This window comes from Taudactylus pleione, unplaced genomic scaffold (genome assembly GCF_031769625.1).
Source record: "Taudactylus pleione unplaced genomic scaffold, aTauple2 ptg000803l, whole genome shotgun sequence".
In the NCBI taxonomy this organism is placed as follows: Eukaryota; Metazoa; Chordata; class Amphibia; order Anura; family Myobatrachidae; genus Taudactylus; species Taudactylus pleione.
The window spans coordinates 2,185,653-2,212,487 of NW_028285205.1; the positions used below are offsets into that span (position 1 = coordinate 2,185,653).

A 26,835-nucleotide genomic window follows, 5' to 3' on the forward strand; every position below is an offset into this window, starting at 1 on the left:
CTCTCTCCAAGGGTTGATACATCTCCCCCTCAATAATATATACAGGTCACACTTGTCATAAGAAAAGTACACAACGCCTCATTGTGTTGCATTTATAATGACATTTCATTATGTTTTCTTTTTTTTTCCCAATAAATAAGTGGTTCCTTCTCTACTACCTGTTATGCATGCTGTCAGAGTACTATTTTTTAAATTAATATTCCCATTGTGACTGGTACATTGTAGACATTTCCTATAATCTGTACAGTCTGCACTTCACTGTCTACTACTCCACAGACCATGTTTTGGGGATTTCCTTAATCATACACAGGTGCAGTACATTTGTCTGTGTAAGTAATTATCCCACCTGGTTCTACCATAGAGAAATCCTAAAAATGTATTCTGTAGGGTGCACTTGAGAAAGGACTGAAACACAATTCAACAGACCAGAGGTAGATGGATTTTTTATTTACATACCTTTTTCATTTGCTGAACCACTTTTAAAGCACAGTGTTTTGTATTAAGCTTTTGTTGAGGAGGGATCTCATGATATAATATAGCAAAGTGTTTATTGCAGCAAGAAAATTGTGATACATAATACATACTTACCAACTCTCCCTCATTGTCCCTGAAATAGTAGCAATCTCCCTGAAGAGTCTAGCAATCTACCTGATTCCACCACCCCACCCCATTATGAAGCTGATATAAAACAAATCAGAGATATATACATTTAAATGGGATCATTAGTATAATTTCCCTGACGTAATATACACAGCCTGTAGCTATTTAGCTGTTGTGGATCTATCATTTCCTTTAAAAGCATGATGGTATTTGTAGTTCTGCAATAGCTTGAGAGCCACAGGCTGTCTGATATCCTTGCCACTGATCTAACAACCTTTACATGCTGTAGTTTGATAACCTGTTTAAAACAATTGTTTTAAACTGAGCAGCATTTCATACATCTGAACATAAAAATGTGTCTTTTACGGCGATCTTTACTATCCGTACTTGAAATTACAGCTGGCTTATAGTGTTGTGACTAAATTAACCACTTTGATGTGTTAAGGCAGCAACATATGTGTATGCAGTATAAAATGTCAAAACGTATTTATTCGTCGGATTAGAGAACAGAAAATGTCTTCTGTAAACTGGTAAAACAACACTTCTAAATGTACTTTACATTGTGCAATTAATCCCTGCACACCCACTATATATATAAAATGGCATGCTGCATTATATTCCGTACGTGGCAAATTCTGACAGTTGCTGAACAGAGGCATTAATTAACATTAAAGTAAATAACTGCTGTTAATTAATCTAATGTTAATCATATTCTCAGTTCAGCAAGTGTAACACTGGAAGTCTCCAGGCCAGAAGAGCCTATTGTATTTATTCTCCTAGTGCAGTGCATACAGTAATTGTGCTCTGTGTGGCTGCAACTGGGGAACATGGTCTCCTCTGCTATAAAGAATTAAAATGAATAAATAATATATCTCCTGGTCTTAGAATTATCTCAAACTATGGAAAAGGAAACTGTAGTTTATTGTAATGTTTGTCAAGAAGAGACTGTAAAGGCCCCCATACATCTGCAACGGATCGTCGCGATGGGATCGGAAACGCCGATCCAGCGGTCGTAAATGCCGACCGGTGGCCATCTTTGTTCTGCGATCAGTCGCAGCAGTGGTGAAATTCTACATGTTAAATTTCACGGATCTGCCAATCACGATTATTTTTTGATCATGATCGGCATATCTCTGAAATCCAACATGTTGGATTTCAACGATCCTGTGATGCCGGTTGCAGAATCGCAACATCGCGACGATCTGATGTGCCATTCTGTACTGACACTTTGAGCCAGTGGCGTAACTAAGGCATATGGAGCCCAGAGCAAGTAAAAAAACAGAGCTCCCCCCCCCAAGTATGTGCACGTGCCGAAAAAGTGGGCATGGCCACATGCATGCCACAAGGGACATGGCCACTGGAAAATGTGGGTGTGTCAACATGACACACCAACATTTCTCGTCATTCTGGGAACATTCCTTTCCATTCCATATGCACTTTAATGCCCCCAGTAGTAGTGCACCAGTTGCACTGCTCACTGTAGTAGTGCCCCTTATACAGTGCTCCCAGTAGTGGTTCCCCCCTATGGGGTGCACCTTACATACTGTATATTACAAAGACACACACAAAACAAAACACAATACTTACCTAAGTCCCCGCTCCTGCGCCCGCCGCCATCTGCTCTTCCGTCCACCCACTCGGCATGCTGGGAGCTGGAAGGCGAAGCTTATGAGTGAGCTACAGCTCGGCTCTGACCGTGAGTGCAGCAGCCAATGAGAGTCTGTCTGACTCTCATTGGCTGATAAAAAAAAACACACCACCACGGGGTAGTACACCGGCAGCGGAGGCAGTGTGTTTGTGTTACTGCTAATGTGGTCCACACTACTTGAACTAAAACTACTGTTTTGGACTGAAGCCAGCGGCGGAGCACCCCCCAACCCTCCCCGCGGCCGAGCGCCCCTAGTTACGCCACTGCTTTGCACTGATGCTGACTAATTAAATTCCCACCCTATGAGCTACCTGAAGTGCGTGATGTTGGTGGACGCGAGGTTTCATCCATCATCACTTTGCGTCTGTCACCGCTAATTAAATTGCTAATTGAATGGGCAACAATGTGCTTACCTAATCAGTGTACTCCTACTCATTGCCTTGCCCATCTAATGCCTGTATCCAATTTGAGGTGAAATGTCGGAATCAGCGATTATTTATCGCCGATGACATAATTTTCGCCTATTTGAAATATCCCCGTATTCAATTACATTGACTTTTCGCCGGTGCGAAAAGTCAATGTAAGAAAACAGGGATAATTTTTCGCCTGCCTTTAGCAGGTGAAAAAAAATGCAGAATTGGGGTATAGGGGTGCAGGCTTAAAAAAAAATAGCCTGCACCCTTGGGAATGCCCTTTTAAAACGAAATATGCAAAAAAAAACCTACAAAAAATCGGGACACCCCAAAAAAAGAATTTCACATTTTTGGGAGAAAAATAAAAAAAGGGGGAACAGTGTTAATAATAGCGAAATAGGTTCAGGGGTATTCTGTAAGTATGCGGCAGATGTTTTCTAGAATAGGCTATTAGCGGCAGGTGCATTAATGCAGAATTAAAAAAAAAATTAGTTTAGGGACTTAAAAATATGCTAGTACCCTTTTCATGTACCCCAAATTTGATTGGACCAAAAAAAAAAAAAAAAAAGCTAAGTGCTCTTCTGCATCACTTCTTCAATGTCGGGGGAAAAAACACCTGCCGCGGCTATTTAAAAACCCGACTTTCTTCTGCAGGCAAAAATGGGGGTACCCATAGTGATCCCCCAGGTCTGGACATCTTTAGGGGAGTCCTACAATTATTTCCCGAAAATTCCCGAAACTTTTTTGCCGATCCAAGTTTCGCCTGTTACCGGTTTCGCCTACTTTGGAATTGAATACGGGGAATAGCGGGCACGTGCACGGTACTTTTCTACCTGGAAAACAGTCGGAGGAGGCAAAAAGTCCAGCAGGCAAAAAGTCTGGACTTTTTGCCTCAAATTGAATATGGGCCATAGGGTGAAAGGAATTGTTACGTCACACCTACAATTTATACCTCTTCTCCCAGAAAGCATTTATGAAACATGTAAGCATGCTGTAAGGATAGTAAAATGGTACACAGTACAACATGTTGTCTTCTTTTGTCATACATTGTAGACTCAGAAAAATTCCATATGTTGTTCTTCAATAAACCAACACAAAAAGTCTTGTGATCATAGGTAAACGTACTCCATCCATGCTCCCAACCTGCTCCAGAGGACTTAAGCTCAATGCATATTTTAAATGTATACATAAGTTAATGTCACTTAGTTTCTTTTAAATAGTGATGCTTGTAACTATTCACACGGTACGATCTGCACAACCAACGATTTCCCTAGAACTTTCTGTAGTGCAGGACAAACGATATTGGGTGTACACACTGAAAGACATCTATGATAGATATCTTTCAGTGAAGTCATGCAGCCACATCTCTGAACACAAATCTCGATGAAATCGTCCAAGTTGACCTGCATGGATGGACGACCATAGATATCGTTATTGTCCATGCGGGAACGCGCATCGTTGGTCGTTCATAGGTCATTCGCTACATTAAAATGTACGATATGAACGATTTATCGTTGAACGATATCGTTCATAGATATCGTACCGTGTGTACGCACCATAAGATTGTGTGGGTTTGTTTTAAAGATTGATTGGGCCTACAAATGAGAAATGATGAGACCTGTTGTAACAACTGAATTATAACCGTCCAATTCATTAAAATACTTTTAAAAGGTGAGGAGGTAAATTATTTTGGAGTATTACAACTCTGGAACGTTTGGAAGCCATTGTGACTTTGCCACATTAATGAAATGTCCTTGATTTGTGATGAAACATATTACACCATGCAAATTATGTTTGAAGTGTCTTTGTGAATGAGAAAATCAGTCTTATGTCTAAAGACTTATTGACGATAATATTGTCAAACCACATGGTTTTGGGATAGAAGAACAGATAGTGGTTGCAGTGATGTCATGCTATAATGAAGCATACAGTGCAGTTACTATTGCATGTAATATTTGCTTTTATTTGGTGACTAGGATGAAGTGCTGTTTAACAGGTACCATAGAGTGGCTACTGCTTAGAGAGATATTGCTAAATCAATAGTCTGAGTTTAGAGCATGAAGCTAGTGCTCCATCAGTTAGCATAGTGAAGAGGGAGGTACAATGTTATATGTTTTGTATAGTATGTTTGCCAAATTCTTTATTTGAACCCACAGTAATTCAATTCATGTGTCTCCCAAGCTACAATTATACTAGTGTGTTGACTTTTTAATTATCTTGTTTAAATTCATTACCCCAATGGTAGCCAAGAAACACCGCCAATGGAAAGGTCTTGTACATCCGTAAATGTGGATTGATTGCTGTGGGATGTTTTATAAGGGCAGTAATACTGCATCAGAGCTCTTACCTTATCCTACACTATTTGGCAGCATTAGGTTCACCTTTTGCACATCTCACATGAATAAATAGTTGCCCCAACATTGTGAAGTTTTCTCCAGGGCTACTTTCCAGAAGTAATTGTGAGTCAGAATCCAGTAGGTATGGTGCAGAACACCAAGAGTACAACTCACTCCATTATACCGTATGTTTGCTGAACATGATTTGCATGTCATTTGTTTTAAGTGCTTATTTTCAAGAAAAACTAAGCTGGACATAACTATCACTTTTATCTTGTTTTCTGGTGTACTATACTTTTGCTCTGATGAATAAAGATATGTTGAAAAAAAACTAAACTGAAAAGCTCATAGCATTTGGGGGGAGATATATCAAACCTTGGAGAGAGAGAAAATACTAATCAATAATCTTTAAACTGCCATTTTACAGACTATTTGAAAAAATGACAGAAGCTGATTGGTTGGTACTTTATCTCCAAGGTTTGATACATATTCCCCTATAGTGAGAAATGTGCCTTACACAAACTTTCAGGGACAACTCTTGAATGCCTGGGACTGTCCCTGGAAGTTTGGGAAATCTGGCACATAATAAAACAATTACTGATTCGTATGCTTTCCCTCTAACATGTGCCAATGCTTTGTATATTGGTCCACTGGAGGAAGAATATGCTTTGTGTACCAGTCCATCAGATTGTGTCCATAATCATATTTCAGAAGGACATGACTCAAGGATGGTTGAAGGGGCGGGCTAGTGGGGAATTGACTGGAGCACTGTGGCCTTATGGGACGCAGCAGCAGTCATCCTGCCAGCCAGGGGCATAACTAGGTCTAGGGAGGCCCCATAGCAACATTTGCATGGCCCCCTAGGTCCCCACACTTACTTCTGCTCTGTGGTCGCGTCCCTCTTCAGCAGGGTAGGCAGAGTGGACCGGGAGGGCAGATGTGCTGAAGGAGGATGCGAACAGGGCTGGCCTGGCACTGTAGGTGTAGGGTGAGAGACGGGCCCCGTAGCAGCCACACACCCTGCACCTACGGTAGTTATGCCAGTGCCATGAGCCCTGTGCTATGTTGCTGGGGATGCAGCTGGAGGAAATGTGCCTGGTGCTGTGCCGCCACCCCCCCACCCCCAATCCCTGTGTGCATGTGCCAGATTTGGCAGCATTGATTCCTCTCCTGGTGCTAGTGGATCTGGATGCAGAAGCAGCAGCCAAGAAACCACATGGAGAAGGACACAACCACAGCACAGGGAACGGAGTGAAGCCACACAGAAGTACGCCAGGACAGTCAATGGCTCAGCACAGTCACTGACATTCCACAGTATGCCAGGTGCAGGTCACCTGAGCCAACAGGAGGAGAGAAACCATGCAGATGGGGCTCAGCAGTCATTAGCATGGGTGGCATACATGAGCTGCAGTGACACAGGGCGGGAGCTGGAGTGATTCGTGGAGAGCTGGAGTGACACAAGGGTTTCTCTCTATGTTCCCTCTCTCTGTGGTTTGTCTGTTACCCACTTTCCCCTGTGCTTCACTTTTTTCAGGCTCTCCCTCTCCTCCATCTAGTGCGTCAGTGTCTGTTGCTCACTATACCCTTTGCCTTTTTTTCCCCAGTGTAGTGGGGAGAGGTAGTATACTAATATTACAGTGTAGTGTAGCTTATAAAGGGGTCAGTGATGTAGTGTAGGGTACAAAGGGGTCAGTAATGTAGTGAAGGTTATAGAGGGGTCAGTGAAGGTTATAGAGGGGTCAGTAATGTAGTGTAGGGTAAAGAGGGGTCAGTAATGTAGAAGTATTTAGTACACTATTCTTTAATTAACACACAAAATGCATGAAAAAGCATGCAAACTAGGTTAAAAAAAGGCAAAGGTCAGAGGTCCGATACAAGTGTCCCGTGTCATGGCTTGCACCACACATGATTATACTTATACTTATACTCAAAGAAAATTTTGCCCTGTGTACCGTCCATTTCATTACAGAATATACCCAGAACATGGAGAATGTTACAGGGCTGCTGTGCTTGTACTTACTCTAATGTACCAGGGCATGCATTACCAGTTCTCCTCTGTATGTAAGACCTTAAGAGGAACTGCATTAAAACCTCTCCAGAATCTGTAACTAATGAGACTTTGCAATACTGTATCACGGCAATATTCATTAACAAGAGGCTTGGCATCAGTTAGTACAAGTTACAAGAAACCTAGAGGTCACATTACAATATAAATATATACCTACAATCTCAATCCCAGCATAACCCTACATGTACTGCATTTAGGTAATTGCCTTTGTACTGTGCATTAATGCATAGTAATGATGTTGCACTGTATGGAATCGTTACTGCATAAGAGTATTATTCTAGCCTTAATGGCCAACGTATAGTGATGAATGTAAGATGGGCCACTCGAGGTGAAAACTTTTAATGAGTTATTCTGCTTCGTATTCATTAATGTTTTCCCGACATACTGATGTCTGTACTCTGTCACTGTATTTATGTCATCTGCGTAATTAGCTCATATAATTGTATAAAGAGGGAATAAAGGGCTTTTGTACACACCGGCTAAGTGTATGAATGTAAATTGTTGTATGTAAAATGTCCCTTTTCAATAAAAAAAAAAAACAACTTCATATTACTAATAATATTGCCCACTATTCCCATATAATTATTATTAGTGATAAGTGGTTTATTATACACCAGCAATAGGTAACTTGTGGTTGCTGTGGAAATAATAAATACAGCATGGGGCCCCTAATATAGGTCTACACTAACAATCTTAAGGTCGTATGATCTGATTAAAGGCTCAGCTTATTATACATAAGAAATCTGACATTGAATGGTCTTTTGGGAAACCTGGTAATTATTTGTCAACCTAACAGTGGTTTGTTAGGTGTCATTAGAGTCCTATATGGACATGTAACTTAGGGGTTTGTTTATCAATTCACAGTTTTACAAACCACCAATTTGTGGTAGTATTTCTGTGGTTTTGCTGTAAGCAGCAGTTTTTATGTTTTTAGCTTCTTTTTTTTTTTTTTAAAGAAACCCAATATATGGTGTGGTGTATTCCTGGATACACACTGGGCGATATATCATTTGTACAGCCAACAAACAATATAGAGTCCCCACCATCTGGCAGTGTGTACACACAATATATCTGTGCATGATGTTTTTCACAGATATATTGCATCAGCTGTACAGGATGGCAAATGCGATATATTGTGCAGATGTGTGTACACACGACCAAATGATTTAACCACATGCTGGCCTCAGAAACCAAATTGACATCAGAACTGATTCTTCAGGCCAGACATATCGTGTGACCAATCAATAAGTGTGTATGCACAATATTGTTTGTGTATAATCCTTAACAAATCGGTCAAGTAGGTGGCCAATCTGTAATCCCAATGTGTACCCCACATTAGTCTGGATAATATTTATCCAGAACTTGTTACTGGTGCTAATATACAAAACAACTGAAAAAGTCGTAGTCTTTCTAACTACTGTTTTAGAGACTGTAGGTTTGGTGGTATAAGAACATGGTATGTTTAAGTTTGGCTATTGTGCCAACTGACACTCGTCCACTCCTGGAGCTCTGCTAAACAGCTATTTAGGGTTGGTATTGGGTTCTCAGTACCTGGAGCAAAGAACAGGTATAGTTGTGTATCATCTGCATAGCAATGGTAGACCAGGCCATGATGTCTGATTATTTCACGTAGTGGTAGCATGTATACTGCAAAAAGCATGGGAAATAGTATAGAAACCTGTGGGACACCACATGGAAGTGGCACTTGTGAATAAGGGGTCTATTTACTAAGCTTTGTTAGGAGATAAAGTGAACGGTGATAAGGTACCAGCCAATAAGCTCCTAACTGCCATTTTTCAAACACAGCCTGTGACACGGCAGTTAGGAGATGATTGGCTGGTACCCTATCACCGTTCACTTTATCTCCTAACAAAGCTTCATAGAAAGACCACAAAGAGTTTACTTCAGAAGAAACTCTCTGTGACCTGCCGGTGAGAAATGATTTGAAACGTCAAAGGGCTGTGCCATCCAGTCCACAGAAATATTTAAGGAACTCAATTAGAATCCCATGGTCCACGGTATCAAATTCTGCAGAGAGATCTAGAAGGATTATGACTGAACAGTCACCTCTGTCTCTTGATCATTAAGCACACATACCAGGGCTGTTTTAGTGCTATGTTTTCTCTTGAATTCTGACTGGAATGGATCATAAATATCATAGGTAGACAGGCAGGTTTCTAGTTGAGTTGCCACCACTTTCTCATTAACCTTTCCTAGAAAAAGAAGGTTTGATACTGGTCTGTAGTTGGTCATGCATTCAGGGTCTAAAATAGGTTTTTTAAGAAGTTGTCTAACAATTTCTTTCTTTAGTGGTTCAGGAAAAATGCCTGTCTACAAAGAGCATCGAACTATTTTTGCAAATGCAGGGCCAATCATGCCCATACACCCTATTAGACGCTAGATTGAGGCAAGGTCCAGATCAAAGGTGGTGGGACGCAACATTCGGGTAATTTTAGCAATGTCTTTTACATCCATTATGTCATAGCTGTTCCATTGAGACAGGTGGCTTACCTTGATAGGCTTGGTAGTCTGGCACTCCTTTGATGCCACTGTAGGGATTCTAGTCCCTCCCTTGTGCTTGGGCACCATTTTACCCAGGAGATCAGAGGGAGAGGGTGTGGACTGTTGCAGCACTGTGAGGCACTTTGTTGTGTGTTCAGGGCCAGGTACTGTGTTAAAGGTGTACTGTGTGATTAAAAAACATGCTATAGGAGCATTGTGTTGAAGGACCACTCTGTTATTGAAAGCAAATACTTAGGAGCACTGTGTTGTTTGTTCAGGGCTTCAGGAAGTCACTGTGTTAAAATAAAAAAGCCATTAGGAGCAGTGTGTCACTAAAACAAAATAAAAAAACCATAGAGGGACTGTGGACTGAGCATTTTTTTTTTTTTGTTTTCTTAACACCATGCCTAGCCTTGAGTACACAACACAGATGCTAGAGTAAGTAGAGGTAGGGAAGTTAACCATTGAGTTCATGCATATTATTGGCAAAATCTCCAAAATCCTGTAAAATAATACCAAGCAGCCCAGCATCAGCTAGCAGTAGCATATATAGATCCCAGCACTTGCAATCTCAACCAACCACACCTTATCATCAATCTCCTCATTTAATCATCCGTGGTAGTTCTCCTGCATCCAATTTGCCGAAGCTAACTGACTCCTCCTCTATCCAGGATTCTCCAGATGAATCCTTGTGCATTAGGGCTGCTGGTGCTGGATTTGAATCTTCATCCCAGAAGGGGACCAAGAAGACTAGTGTAGCACCCCGAGAGGTGATAGGTTACTGCAGGCAGCTATGTCTTACCTAGTAAGAAAGAATCTCACTGCCCTGTTCAGTTCCCTCTGTCTTCTATCTATTCCGCTTTTCACCAGAGAGGCAAGGAGGGATACCCCAAATACCAATAAATATACCTTTTTCTACAACAGAAAGTTTCTTTATTCAACACAGAATTAAATTCTCCAATACGCAATGTTAAAAAGTATTTGTAAATAACTTCTCACACTACAATTGATTCAAGGATACATTTTATATATACAGTTTTACACACTAATAAAATTAACTTTTACTGTCAAACGTATTGGTCTATTTCCTATTTCTGTTGCCGCAGCCTAATAACCATTACAATCTAACACTTAAGACAAATATTACATTAAGTCACTGAAGGCAGCTTACACTCTATGGCAAAGTCCCCTTTCATTGGTGCACATATGTTTTTTTTTTTATACTTCTGCTGAACACTCTTACTGGCCCCGGCAGTCTAATAAATTGGGGACAGTATTTATGGCTGTTGGTAAAGGCAATGGGTAATTAATTGTCAATAGTTAGCACAATAACTGCTGTCACTTAGTGGAGGTAAAATGGAGGCAGGCTGTTCGCATGATGCTCGGTGAAAGCATACACTTTAATGGTGCAAACCCGGGTCTGATAGTAGCTTGCTTTCAGGACATCCTTGTGCATTGAATAGGTGAAGAATATGACCTTTCCATTCTACTTGTAGCAATGACAGAGAGGTTTAGGCAATTTTTAAATACACTCGACTACATTATTAAATAAGCTTCAAAGAGAGGCAGATGAAAGGAATATCAGTCACTTGCAGCTGTAGATCTGAACTAATCAGAATTATCTCTTGGTCTCCTCAGTCTGACTTGGGGAGAGTTAGTGTACCACTTTGTCTCTTTCTGTGGGACAGGGTATTGGTGCAGGTATCACTAACTTCACACTGTCCTCCTTCTGTGCTGCCCCACTCCTGTTTATCAACACCCCTGATGTGACGCCAGCCTCCCAGATGCTGCAATCGGCTGCAGCCGCTGTCCGTAACACACACTGGGACGGCAGATCTCCTTTCACTGCTCTTGCTTCGTAGACACTCTGGATGCTGCAGTCCTGGAGCTCTGCCACTCTCTCTAAACCCTATGCCTGGAGGTTCGTGCTGCACTTCACAGCTCCTCTCCCATGCGCTGGGGGCTCCCGCTCTGACTGTCACCTCAGGGGAAAAAACCTCTGAAACTGTCGTAACAGTCCACCAAAGCCACCAGCTGCAGCTTCCAGTCATGTGGCCTCCTGCTGACTCACCACATACCCAGTGCACATTGTATTTACATGTTATATTTTATATAGGACCCGACATGAGTGAGTACAACCAGGTCTGGGGTACCACACTAGTTTCAAACAACAATTGACTATAAAACTGTACTTGCAAGTGGAAGCAAATATGAAAACTGCCATGCAGTTGCACAGCAGATCACTGAAGCCATGATGGCTGTGCTAACATTAGATCTGCATCCAATATCCACCGTCAATGTATGTGGTTTTAAACGGTTAATTGAAGTCCTGTGTCCCCGCTACCAAATTCCATCTTGATTCCAATTTACTAGAACAGCAATTCCTAAGCCTGTACTAAGACATTAAAAAAAAAAAAATGTTCTTGGCCTACAAAATGCCATTGTACCCACTATCCACTTAACCACAGATATGTGGACTAGTAGTACTGGCCAAACTAAAGATTACATGACTGTGACAGTCCACTGGGTGGGTGTATTGCCTTCAGCAGAAGCATCTAACACACAATCCAGCTCATTCACAATCAGGCGACTCCCTTTATCACCAGCTTCACTAAGAGGCATACTGGGGTCAACCTGTTAGAAAAGGGATGTCATAGCAAAATGGCTTACCCCGCTAGGACTTTCCTCAGGATTTGTCCTTTCTAATAACACAAGTAACATTGTGAGAGCATTAAAACTGGCTGAATTTTAACATGTTCCATGTTTTGCCCACACAATAAACTTGGTGCTTTATAATTTTTTCATTTAAAATGCTCACGCTTCATTGTGTACTTTGAAAAGAGTGTTTTGCACAGCCAGGAACCTTGTTTGCAATAGGCATAGGAGGCTACTGCCTCAAAATGTGGAAAAACTCATGTTCATAAAAGTGAACTACAAATTCTATGAGGAAGAACTTTGCTGCAAAATGTAACAAAGTACAGAGGCTTCTGTAACAGTGGATTCCAGTGGGGATGAGCTAATATTGTGTGATGATGACGTTGACAGTGATGATGGTGATAATGACTTTAACGGTGCAGAGATGATTAGCAACGATGTTAGCTGCCTTAAGCCAATTGGTAGTTTGTTTTGTGTGGGCCCAAACTAAGTAAGCACTTCAGTCACAAAAGTGTCAGTCCCTGTCACCGAACTGCTTAGTTTGTTAAACTGGACATATCCTTTTTAATATACAACATTAGGACAAGAACAATTTCTTCTTGCACCACTTTTCTTTTCATTATGGGCTATATTTTTGGGGGGCATTGGTAAAGGCCTTTTTTGCATAGATAAACATTTGAATTGCTTATTGCACTAATACATTATTCATTTGCAACACATGATTAACAAAAAACAATGTGGTGTCTCTCCAAAAAAACATTTTCAAAGAATTATGGAGCATATTCACTTTAGTAGTATTCAGTAATATCAACATGGCTAGATAAATTGCATTCTTTTATGGCCTTTTCTCAGTTGCGAAAAAAAAAAAAAGACCACATCTCAAATTACGTTTTCTTAATGAATTAATCAATCAATCTAAATAAATTGTTTACCTCTCTTCCACTACATACATAACTCAATTTCCCTGTACTGCCTCTGATCTAGTTCTTGATTAATGAAAACATTATTTTTATGGGATTGTATAGTTTATTAAACTGCCATCTTGTCTGCCACTGCTGTGCCACAATGTTTCATAGATGTGCTATAGTCTTTTAAACTGCTGTGTGTTTGTGCTGTTGCTCTGTTGCTTAGTTTAGACAGTTAGCCATTGGCCAATATTGGTGAACAATATTGTGACCAGTGAGGTGGTCAAAACTGACTGGAAATTAATGTTATTGGTGTTAATAAAACTGTAGGAACAAAAACAGGGCCAAATTACATGATTTTAGCTGTTTTTATCATTAAAAAAAAATACAGATCCAAAATCAGAACATGTGAGCATGGGCGCCAAGAGGGGGGGAGAGCGGGACAGTTTGCCTGGTCTTGCTAGAGGGGCCTGGGTCCGGCGTTGCCCCCTCCCTCTCCCTCACAGCAGCTCAGCACACAGCTTGTGCTGGGCTGAAGTGCGAGACTCCTATGGCTGTGTGGGGGGGAGCGATCACACTGATCGCGCTCCCCCTGCTTAGCGCCTGGCTGGGGGGCTTACAGCACCCCCCTCACCAGCGTGCAGGTGATTTATTTGTCAAGGGGGCATGGCCACGCCTCCCGTGATTAGGCCATGCCCCCTCCTTTACCTGGGCCCGGCCGGGCTTTCTACGGCCCTGCACGTGAGGGTGGTTTTGGAAAAACCAAAACACGATTATGAATTAAAACCAAAACACGGGGGTCCAGGTGACAGCAGCAGCTGGGCCTTGTGTGCTTGTATCATTTGTCTCCACTTATGAATGACAGGATCTGACCAGGTTTGTTTCCATAGCACCAATACAATCATTTACCACTATGACTGGACAGTTTCAGGGGGATACATCATTATACCTGTACAGAACAGGCTATATGACACCTGCTCATTTTAGAATAAAAGGTAAAATAAAATGAGAAATGTACAGAGCCTACATTCTATTTACCTTATATTTTTTCCCAAATTGAACTTTGTATGTACAGCTCCAAGGCAGAAAATCCAACTTATTCCATATGCTATCTGCATAAATGAAATAAATATATAGCAATTATTATTTTACTTACTGGCACAATACAAGATAGGCATGTAGAAGTGACATGATGAAAAAGAGGCATCATGTCTCCCATGCCAATCTGCTGCTCTCTCTAGGCCCCTATAGCCGCTCCACAGGTAAGAATAATACATACGTAGAATGTGTTGTGCCATTATCAGGTATGAGCCTGCAACTGGATTTTTATCTTTTAAAGGTCAGTCCAAACCGTCAGACGATTTAAAAATAATATGTAATCAACTTGTAGCTCATTAAATTACTTTAACTGGTTTGAAAGAGTATATCAGACATGTGTCCTTATCAAACTGACAATACAGAGAAGGTGAGAGCTCTGTGGACATTTGTTAAGCCACACTGACGCCTGTCAACCACTCTTCCAAGTCAAACTTTACTATAATAACATTCCTATGTAACTCATGAATCATTTTGATAGGACCTCCCGATTAGAAATTTAGAGCTAGTTGACTTTAGGCCAAACAGTCCTGACATAACCCCTTTAAATGTGCTCTACTCGTCTGGCTATTTGTGAGGATATCCACACAGACACAGAAAGGTTTCCTGTAACAGATTTCTCAGCTCATCCTTGATTAATACTTCCTTAAGAGGTTTAGGTTGAAAGTGAGGTTTTCTAAGAATTATCGTGATCAGATTCTTACAAATGGCATGGCTGCATTTTTTTTCCTTAAGCTCTCTGGGAAGGTCGGGCGCTTCAGATTTAAGAGAACTTGACGATGGATTAATGACATAGACAAATGATAATTTTTATTTCACCAGTGCTTTAGCTGTGGCAAGCCACCATTAATAAAGAACACTTGACACCGGATTGTAAGTTATTTCAGAAATGGCTTTTCTGCTGAGATCAACACAGAATTTGAAGAAACACTTCCTTAGCTCGAACAAAGAGAGGGGGCAGAGAGACTCTAAACCTCTCTAGTCCAATTTAGTACAAGATTCACAATCTGTAATAAATATTATTTCCTACAGGTACATGGAAGGCTTAATATATCCAAAGCTGATAATTCAATTTTGGATTTAATTAAACACTGTAAGTTAAACATAAATGCAAAATATTACTTCTCTGTGTTTGGCTGACCGAATGGGTACCCCAACATCTGCTGTGGTTAGTGAAGGCTGGTCTCCATCCTAGCAGGATATTTTTTAACCTCTTCTGTCTTTAAATGGACCCACCACCTACAGTTACAGTAGTTGGTCTGAAACAATATTCATGGCAAAATGACCCATTCCCTTTGAACTAATGGCTGCACTCATTCCTTTTCTACCACTAATGTTGTCATCAGTTCCTAATGAATTGATAGGCTTTATTGTTATGAATATTAATTAAGACCACAAAATGGCAGCCTCCTCTGTTACAAAGTTTGGGCTATTCTTGAGTTGAGAGCAAAACAGAAAATTAAGTAACTTTGTTTCTGGAACAAACCATGTTGTAATTCAAGAGGTGAAAATATATTTATTGTGTTAGTATGCAGAGTAAATACTGGCTGCTGTTGCATATAGCCCACAAATGCCGGACAGCTCTATTTTTACACTGCAGTTTAGATCATACGTGCTGACATTTAGCTCCCGGTGGGGGCAGCTACGCTTCTACAGTGAGGGGCGGGGGGGTGACGTGGCATAAGGGGGGCATGGCAGGGAGATGATGCAGCATTGGGGGCAGAGCGGGGGGGCATGATTGTGTCATTGTAGCCCCATCCCCTCTTTAGAATGCTGAGATTACCGGTGTCATCGCCCCCCCCCCCCTTCCCCGGCCTCCCCACCCATTTCAGGGAAGGGGGGGAGTGTGCATAGGGATGTGCGGGAGGGTTATTTGGGACCTTCAGAGAGAGTATTCAAGTATGCTTTAGATTGCTGGGTTTATAGAGAAGCAGGCATAGTTGGGTAAATTTGGGGCATGGTTTGTGTGGATTTGTCACTGGGCTTGTCCCACTTGTATCTGGGTGAATATTGTGAAGCATGCCATTATTACAAGGTAGCAGAATGCACAGGCTTATGTCAAAAGGCTTCCTATCCTCTTGTGTTAAAGTGCCCAACCTTACAAAAAGATGCCCATTTCAAGACTTCCTGAACGGTCAAGCTCCTTTTCGAACAGGGAGAATCGAGGCTGCCCTGGAAAACTTGGGACTGTGGGCAGGTACAGTTTCATTGATTGAACTATTCAAATGCAAAGAGATTATTATAGATTGTCACTGCTATTTTTTCTAATATTACAAATCTCTTAACACCTGTTCAAAACCTGCCTAAACCACCCTTTTTGTTTTTATTCATTTGCCATGTTGTGTGTATGTGTATATGTATATATGTGTGTATGTGTGTGTGTGTATATATATATATATATTTGTAATTCTATAAATACTGACGTAACATACATTTTTTTTTTTTTCCCTCCAGTTCATAAAATCTAGTTTTAAAATCAGTGAAGGCTATTTTCTATCAGCGGATGACGTATAAGTCTCCCTTCCAAGTGGTTACCTTACACAAAAGACTTGCTTATAACATTCCATTCCACATTCCATTCTATCTAATGTGCCAATGCCTTGACATTGCATTTACATTTGTTGTGCAGCTGAGTGAAAACCACTGTTCTATCACCAGCCATTTTCTTCAAAAGTTGGCTAAAATAGGCTGTTTACATTGTCCTGTTCTGTGTATGTAATAATTCTCCTACCACGTGATTTATCTGCATTAGTTGAATATCGTGAAATCCTGTGTTTCTCCGTATGGAATGATCACATGGCTTATAACTTTACTAATGGTTATACTTAAAGGGACTATATAGTGGGTATCCGGTCAGAATGTTGACATTCATAAGATCGACAATGTCGACAGGTTCATGATTGTGGACATGGACTTTAGATCAACAACCAATGTCGGCATTCTAAAATGTTGACATGATCCTAATGTCGACACTGAACTGTTAACATGCCGTTTTTTGCTAGAATTAGGCTACAATAAGCAAAGAACTGTATGTCGACATGATAAATTTTGACATTATGGACATGTTGACATTTTAACCATGTCAACATTTTTAAATGTCAAAATATTGGTTGTCGACCTAAAGTTCATGTTGACATTCAGCATACCTACTTTCTGGCTGTTGACTTTTCATACCACACCCACTAATAATAAGAAAAACTTTTTATATCATAAAAACAAGGATTTAGTGCACACTCCCCCTCAGATAAGGTAGTGATGTGCCCACATTGTAAACTCTGCCAATACACCATGAACACTACAAACTCTTCTGTGTAAATATAGTGAAAAAATCCACATATTGCAATATATATTAAACTGACCAACTACACCAGAGTGTTCCGTCTCTGGTCAGTCCTACAATAGAAATCTCTTTAAGAAATGTAAACAATTGCTACGCTTTTTTGTATAGTAGATATAAGATCTAATCATTTTAATAACAAAAAAGTACTGACCGCTCGTATTTAATATAAATGAGATAACCGCTTATCTGGTAATTTATTGAGGTCAAGAATGCTGTAATAGTAATTCATTCCAAAAGCTTCTCTAAAGTAGAAGTAGATGGTAAAAGGTTAGATTAGTATTGTTTCCGTTTTTATATAACCTAAAAGAGATCAGTTTAGTATCCCGACACATGGGATGCCAACGCTTAGAATACGGGCACTGGAATCCCGACACCTGTAGGAATCCCGGCACCTCATCCTAAAGGTATTTAGAGAGGTTGGGGGAAGGGTTAGGGGTTAGACACTAGGGGGGGAGGGTTAGGTTTAGGATGTGGGGAGGGAGAGGTTAGGTTCAGGCATCGGGGAGGGTTAGGGGTAAGGAGAGGGGGAGGGTTAGGGTACCTACTGACAAGTGTCTGTATCCTAACCCTTTCGGGATGCTGGTGTTGAGATTTTGACCTTCTGGATCCCGAGAGCTGGCATTCCGTACCCATCCCACCTAGAATGTTTTTATAGGTGTATTGTTGTCTATTGTGTGGCAACAATGAGGCACGGCTACCAAAATATTCCTTTATTTATATATATTGTGACACAGTCAGATTAGGGGTTCCCTCTCCTGGGTAGAAGGACTCCTTTCTTACACACACCCACAGCAGCAGGGAAGCAGCACACCAGTCTGGATGCAAGTACAAGCTGGTCGGCACCAGTCTTTATTGTACAATGTCAGAAACAACATAAAGAAAACATAAACATAAATCCTAGCCCGGTCGGGGCACTAACTTCACAGGTAGTTCCCTCACTGCCAGAACCTGGCAGGGCCTAATGCCCTCACCAGCAACCAAGCCACAGCACAACACTCACAGTTAGGGTTTCAAGTGTCTCTGTCTCACCTGGGAGAGCAGGCAGGGAGTTTGCTCAATCAGCCCTCAACACACTAGGCTTATATTGGCCACTCTCAGGTGGAAACCCTAACAAGCCTGTAACCAGGCTGCGAGGACCAAAACCTGGAGTGGCCGTGGGTGGAGCCCTCCCTCTCCTCTCACCCACAACCCCCAGGTCCCAAACCGGCTTTTCAAAAAGCCGAGACTCAAGCCTGCTACACTGCAGACTTTCTCCTGGGGATTTTAAACACATAGGACAGGAATCTGGGACAAATGTACCTGCCACAGACCACTTTACCAGTGATCCTATCACAATATATATATATATATATTTACAGAGTATCGCAGTCTGATAAACCAGACCCATTTATTATGTTTTAATATAGGAACTCTGTTTCTGCAAAACCTCCTATAATATCTCTTTCTGTCCATCCCCTCTCTCTTTTATTAAAGTGTTGTTAATACCCTCAGACAACCCCATTTTCTATTAGCCATTTTCCTGTCACTCTAAGTGTGGCATATTACAGAGTATTTCCTGATATTGGGAATGACCCTGTTGAGGCTGATTGATTTAGAATTAACTGAAACTAATCAGTGACTTCCTTGACGTTCTTTGTCGTCTTACCCAGCCTACGATGCAGCGAGAAGGGGAGCGAAATTCCCCTGGCTTGGAAAGCATTGCAGCTGAAATGAATTTATCATTGCTGTTTAGAGGATTACTGTGTTCTGACACCGGATTTAAGTTAAATGAAGGATCCGTTGTTACCATACTGGGGTCACTCACAGGTTACAAGGAATAATGTCTTTCGTTTTCTAATTCTTCCCAGAGAATTAGACAATATTAGGAGGATAAGTCTGACAATGAAAAAGAGGGAAAATGAAGCGGTATAACCTATCGCAGACCTATGCCAACTAGCTGATACCCTGGAAATAGTTTCCCAAATAGCACAATTACATTATTCCAGATATACTGTAATCTTTTTCTACAACAGTGGGGGTACCTAATAATTGCACCACATATCATGGAATGTTTAATGTGTATGTGTACAACTACAAATGAACATAACTGAATATTGCAATTAACATCGTCAGGGTCAAATAGTTAGGAGTACATGTATATTTAGGAGTCCTATTGTGTTGCAAGAGCTGATTCTACTTTAGAATGTCCAAATGTCAAAAGGGAAAGTGCTGTGTTGATGCACTAAGGAACTAGCACTAGGATAGTCTGAGAATTGTGTTGGAGTACTCTAGAAAAAAAAAATCTGAATTGACTAGATAACCCTAGTTATTAAAATATCACTTTTATCAATTCAGTCTCCAATAGACCATGGCCATCCCAGAATTGAAATCTGTAATCTCTAGGGAAACGCAAGCAATGTATGCACTATACAGTGATTGGTTTGTCACAGATAACAGGAATAAAGTATAAACTAAATGGAATTATACACATACCTGTTGAAGCTTGCGTACACTATAAAATGTACTTTATTAAAATTTTCACTCCATTCACAAGAATAGGATTTAAGCCTGGTATCTCTACCATTTGCTGTATTTAAGAGTATAAGGAGGGGCTCTAGACTGCACACCCTAATAGTAATGAAAGGTGCCATCATGCTGAGATTTTAAAGTGACATATACAAAAAACAGAGTTGCAGATGCACTATGCGATCATTACTGTATACATTTAAATTTATCATATAGAATTTCAGAGGTAGTTTGCATATCAATGGCCACTGATACGGGCCTGCCCACCAGCATCAAGGTCACCTCATTGAGCAGATCCCTAACACTCTGGGGTTCACATCTGGGACGCAGGGCACCCCAAAAGTCAGCCCAGCCAAAGACCTCCCCAGGGCATCACACGAAAAAAAGGGTGACAGTGAAGTGTTAAAGTATCAGGTGTGTAAAGTAATTAACAAGTGTTATAATAATGATAAGGGTAGAATATGTGTGAAAAAATACATAAATAATAAACAAACATGAAAGTGATATACAAAGTGACTATATGTATTAAATGATGATGCCCCGGAGAGGTCCAGCCGGAACATCTCAGGGGGCCCCACACCCAAACGCTCACCCCAAATAAACTGACACTAACAATATAAATAGGACTTACTTGTAATTATGCCTGGTGCAGTCAAATGCTAGGTCCCTGCTTAAAAACATATGAGGGGGTGGGGGGAGGGGTGCAAATCTAGACTGGAGCAATCTCAGGCTTCAGATGTGTGTATAAATAAACAATATGGAGTATAAGGAGGGGCTCTAGACTGCACACCCTAATGTATTTGGCACTTGTATAAAACTTGGAGCAATATTTGCAGCTAGCATGGCATTCTCACCTATGCCAGTTACATGGGGTATGCAATAAATGTTACAAAAGTTACAAACCATCTACTGATTTTTTATTTTTTTACATGCTACTGTAGGAACACTTATGAAGGTGAAGTTAAGAAAATCTGAAATAAAAACTAGTGATATCAGTCTATAACAGGGATTATAGAATTCTCAAACAATATCACTTTTTTGTTGGTGTAAGTCTATTCTGTACTCTTATGATGTTATCCAAGTGCGAATGCTACACCAAAAGAGTGATGCTTTTCCACAATAATAGTTAATAAAGACGAGTACAAGCCAAGGTTTTATATATCTGTATTTGAATACAGTCTGTTTATCAAAATGCTACAATGATAATTATTTTTACCGTTGCATTAAGCATGTCACTTATCGCAGCAATTTATCAAGATATTACCCACACTCAGCTGCCTCGGCAATACTAGTAAGCCTTAACTTGCAGCTCAACCATTCCAATGCGTTGATGGACACTTGCACAGTGGAACTGAAAGTCAAGGTTTGGGCTCTCTGTTTCATTAAAAGAAAAAATATTTATCATCGTGACATGGCGATATAAGGAGTATTGTGGTGATTTATCCTCCTTGTTAGAAGGCCACTCACTGGCAGTTTTCATCGATAATAAGACTTTCACAATTTAATAACTAAGCATTTTAATAGCCTAAGATTCAAAACAATGTACTGCCAACTTTTTATTCTTAGTTGTCTTTTCTTTTAAAGCACTTCAACAGACATTCTCTGAAAGTCTCATCAGCATTAAAAATCTGACTTTATTTATATTTTCAGCCTGAACTCTGGTTTAACTTTCTAATGTTTAATCATAAAATTTTGAGAAATCTCTAGGCTCCTGGTACACGCAAAGAAATTTGCATCCCGATTCGTTGATTGCTTTATTTAACATTACAAATCAGCACCAACAAATTATGCCATTTTGAAGGAAGGCTATTCATATCACTCCTCTTGCAATATCTAATATCCAGCTGTGTCTGTGTAAAGAATATTCCTTTATGAACTAGTGTATTTCCATCTTAGACCAAATGCCAGAAGATTACGTTATCTAGTTCGAAGGGGGAGAGAGCTTGGACTGCACTCCCTAATTTTAAACATAATAAGAGGTGCTACCATACTGAGACTTGTAGTACAAAGAACACAGGTGTACACTCTATGTACTAAGAATAATGATATTAAAAATAATCCTGATATACTCCATGTTAATTGTAGAGTTTAAGTGAGGTTCTTAGTACATGTTTGGCCAGATATATTTGCCCATCCACCACATCAAGGTGAATTCCAACAGACAGCAATGTAGGAACCTGTGCTGAAGAAAGGCTATTCATATCACTCATCTTGCAATATCTAATATGGTATGTACTAGTTATGTGACCGGCGGGCGCAAGGCCAACAGCACATTGCTGGCTAGGGATTCATGATAGGCGCCGAGATACCGACGCCTATCATAATCCCGATGCCAGAATCCAGAACGACGTGTGCCCGAACGAGGTAAGTTGGGGGCACCCGTCCGCTTAGTCACGGGAGGGGGGAGGGTTAGGTTGAGGGCACCCCAGGGGGGCTTATGGTTAGGTACCACCCGGGGAGGGTTATGGATAGGCTAGGGCAAGGGGGGGTTAGGGTTAGGTGCCACTGGGGGAGGGGGTTAGGGTTAGGCACCCCTGGGGGGAGGTTAGGCACCCCTAGGGGAGGGTTAGGGAGTGGAGAGAGGAGGGTTAGGTTACTTACGTGCCGCTGTCGGGATTTCCTCCCTTCGGGCAGCCTGTCGGGATTTGACCTGGCGGCTAAACAGCCGCCGGCATTTCAGTCCCTTTCCTCTAATATCCAGCTGTGTCTGTGTTATGAACTAGTGTATTTCCATCATAGACCAAAAGTTAGAGGCTTACGTTATCTAGCTCAAACCTACTGTACTACTTAGGTTTTACGATACCTTGTAGAGAACATAGCTGTGATAGGGGCGGAGACAAAAGTACATCTATGGTTACGCTACTTTCAACTTTTTTTTACAGCAGAAACAGATTTCTTCCCCAAAGTACCAATGGTGGCATTCCACACATCAGCTCATCTTAGTCCAGCACGATGAATTCATTAGATGTGATTTTAAGACCATTTTACTAGAGGTGGACATAAGGAGGGAGAGGCAAGGATAAATGTAAGATCTCATTTTGTAATACACAATAAAGTAAGCAGGGTTACCAGCCCTCAAAAATATTACAGTACCTTTTCCCCTTAGCTAGCAGAACTGTGGGGGCTCCATGCAGGGAATTCAAGCTGTTTGGAGGAAACCTCCACACCACTGCAGCACTGGTTTATCCCTTCTAGCTTACTTTTTTCCAAGCAATCCATTTCAAATGGCGCTATAGAAGTTTCTTGCACAAGCTGTGATTGGACTGAGCTGCGACTCTATGCAGCCGTAATAATATCATTGTACTTTGATTTCCTAGGTCCACACCTCTATGGCAAATGCAGCCAGGCCAGAGGACATTAAGGGGTATATTTACCAAAGTACTGGTATATAGGAGTGGAGATGTTGCCCAAAGTAAACAATCAGATTCTAGCTATTATCTTCTAGAAGGTGCTATATAAATAAGTAAAATCTGATTGGTTGCTATGAGCAACACCTCCATGTCTATAGAATTGCACTTTAGTAAATATACCCCTAAGAGTCTTGTATATTTTTTTCATCAGACCATCATAGTACCTGAGCAAACAGAAGTGAGATATGGTAAATGAGACAGGCGAACAGTGCAGAAGGTAGCCTGGTGTTGAAAGTCAGAGTAGTAGTCAACCATGCCAGGGGATAAGTACCCAAAGAGTATTCGGCCAATGGCAGGGTCAAACATCAGTACTCAGTCCAATAGTGAGTTAAATAATGCTGGGTTACAGAAACAAAGATTAATAAACTGGCAACTAGCTTGTGCCTGCTGGCATCTTTTATAGAGGAAGCTTGTTTCTTGTTTGTGACTCACATGAGAACACCAAGTGGAAGTTTTGCTCCTGCACAGAAGTGCAACACCCCTCATAGTCTATGCACAGATATGTAAAGAACTGGTCACTTTTGTCTGATTTGAGCAGAAAGATAGGATGGAAAAACAATGCATTTTTGGTCACATAGCAATTACAATACCTTGAAGGACCAGTGTGAATGGGGGATTTGTCCCAAGTCAGATCATTCATTACACAACCTAACCTGCTGCTTAAAGCCTAGTGGGCACTGTGGAGCCCAGATTACATTGTACCATTTTTGGTTGGTTGGTTTATTTGTTTTTTGAGTGGACAAGGGGCCTCAAACAGCATCTTACATATGGTCCACTGGAATCAGGTTTTGATCCTACATATGCAATACAAGAGGCATACAATACTCTGGGGAGCCTTGGAGAATGCAACGTCTTCAAGGAAACACCAATCAATTGTGTTAACGTGGAAAAGGGCACTTAGGAATAACTCAAGCCCAAAATCATCAGTTTGGTGAATGTTGTAATATGCAGTTTAGCAGTACCAGATAGGCGTTTTTCTTTTTTACTGTTGTCCAATTTTTCTATTCATACGCCCGTATTCAATTAGCAGCGAAAAGTCAGAATCAGCGAAAATGTATCAACGATTGCGACTTTTCGCCAGGCGGAAAGTTATCTCCGTATTCAATTGCAAACTTTTTTTGCGTACGCGAAAACGCAATGTAATAGGCGAAAAAGATTTGCCTATGAATAGGTGTCAGATAAAAGTGCAAAATCGCTATTTTGGGGTGCAAAGGTGGGAAAACCACTCTGCACCCTTGGGACAATCCCCCAAAAGATAACGGCATAAAAAAAATCTCCTAAAAAAAGTGAGGAACACCCCAAAAAAGCACTTTGAAAATGGGGGCAAAAGTGCAAAGAGGGGGTACAAACTTTTAAACTAGCAAAACAGAGTTTTGGGGGATCTGCAAGTATGGGTGAGGTATTTTTTTGAATGCAGGTGCATTTTTTAGGTTTTTTAAAATTTTACTTTAGCGACTTTAAACCATGCTTGCACCCATTTTCATGTACCCCAAATTTGACAGGACTACTTTTTTTTTTTTTTTTTTTAAACTGCTTAATGCTATTCTTCACCACTAGTGCAAAGACGCTAATTTGAAGAAATTGACACACCTTAAGTGCCCCAAATAGCTTTGTTAGGGCTATTTTGGCTCATGTATATTGATCCCCAATGTTAGTGCATGTTTTAGGGGTGTCAGGCTGATTTCCCCAATCTGACAATACTTTTTGCCTGGTTTGCATTCGCCGGGTTGCGCTTTCGTGTGTTTTGGAATTGAATATGACAAATAGCGGGGTGCACACGATAAGTTTCCGCAGCTAAAATACGCGATGTAGGCGAAAAGTCCGGCATGAGGAAAACTATTGTGGGTGCGAAACTAATTGAATACGGTATTTATTGTTAATTTAATTATAACTAAATAACCTTTTTCCCCCTTTGGCAGCATAGGCAGGAAGAAAGGGGAATATAAGCGCATTTGGGTGCTTTCTGATGTTTAAATATATTATACATTTCAAATTGTTTCAATATGGATCTATCAAGTAGTACTTGGAAACATGATACATTTCTGCATATTTAGACAGAGGACAAACTGTTGTTCTTTTTTTCCAGATTGGGTTAGAAATCTCTGGCTAGCCTAATGATAATAACAACATTCACTCCATCTGGTTCTGTGGTGTAGCCCCTCCAGGCAGAACATTGCCCATGGTAACAACATCTAAGTATTGCACAATGAGGAGTGTTATTCCCAAGTCTCAGGATTGCTCTGATGTGATGAGTTTCACTGAGGATCCTTGTTCTGTTGTCCATGAATATTATAGCTGGGGAAATTGCACCTTTTTATTGTTTGTAGTGTTAGATGAGGAGCGTTCAGCACTGCCACATATCCAAATTGCAGCAGAGCTGACGGACTCTAGCACCCACCATGGCTTAGCAGGAGGCCCAACCTCCAACATGGGCCACTGCGCATGAGCGCCCTGTTGGAGTATCTTTCCTCTACAGCAGGGGTCTTCAACCTTGGCCCTCCAGCTGCTGTGGAACTACACATCCCAGCATGCACTGCCACCTTTTTGATATAACAGCATGCTAAAACTATGGCAGTGCATGCTGGGATGTGTAGTTCCACAGCAGCTGGAGGGCCAAGGTTGAAGACCCCTGCCCTACAGCATTCCAGGAGACTGGACGTGCCCTCTAACACTCTCAGCCATTACAGCCACATTCGGCCTTACAAAGTACCACAAGTACCCTATACCACCACCTCTATTACTAAAAGGTATCGCACCACTAACTACTGGGGCATAGAACCTCCAGCAGACTACAACACCCAGCAATACCCTTAGGCTCCAAGTTGTTCCAACAATGTTATTGTATCTGTTCATTCTTGTATCTTTATGCCATCTTGTTGTTCTACCTGGTTAAATAAACCTGGGTTAACTGCCACCAGCACCTTTGCTGCACAACTCGCTTAACATCCTGTACACCCAGGGCCCAGTGTACTGTCTGTGGTTACATACCTATAGTTACATTATACCATCTATCATATTACGGACCCCAGTGCCCTTCCCTCATCGCTCTGCCAATAGGTGATGTGCCCAGACGCACTACATTAAACTCTGCTAACATATTGCAATACCCATTCTATTCATTAGAACATTGTAAGTTTAAAAAAATAAAATACAATAGGTCCAGAGAGAAGCTCACTTGGTGACCGAGAAGGGGAGGGACACACAGAACATTGGGGAAAGAAAGAAAAAGTGGAATGGGTGCAAATAATCACACAAAGTGTCAAACATGGTAGTGGAGTCAGGGTATGCCAATCACCCAAGTAAGGGTGAGAGTTTGGCCTGTGCTGTGTAAACTAAATGGTTGCTCTTTTACTTTGTT

At 41.1% G+C, this 26,835-nt stretch overlaps 1 long non-coding RNA gene across 1 annotated transcript in view; it reads left to right on the top strand.

Moving 5' to 3' along the window:
* Positions 1–368: 368 nt before the first annotated feature.
* LOC148474881 (uncharacterized) overlaps positions 369–26,835 on the top strand; it is a 317,124-nt gene continuing 290,657 nt past the window's right edge. The window contains exon 1 of the long non-coding RNA XR_015872818.1: positions 369–431. This is a non-coding gene — a long non-coding RNA (uncharacterized LOC148474881). The remainder of the gene's footprint in view (positions 432–26,835) is intronic.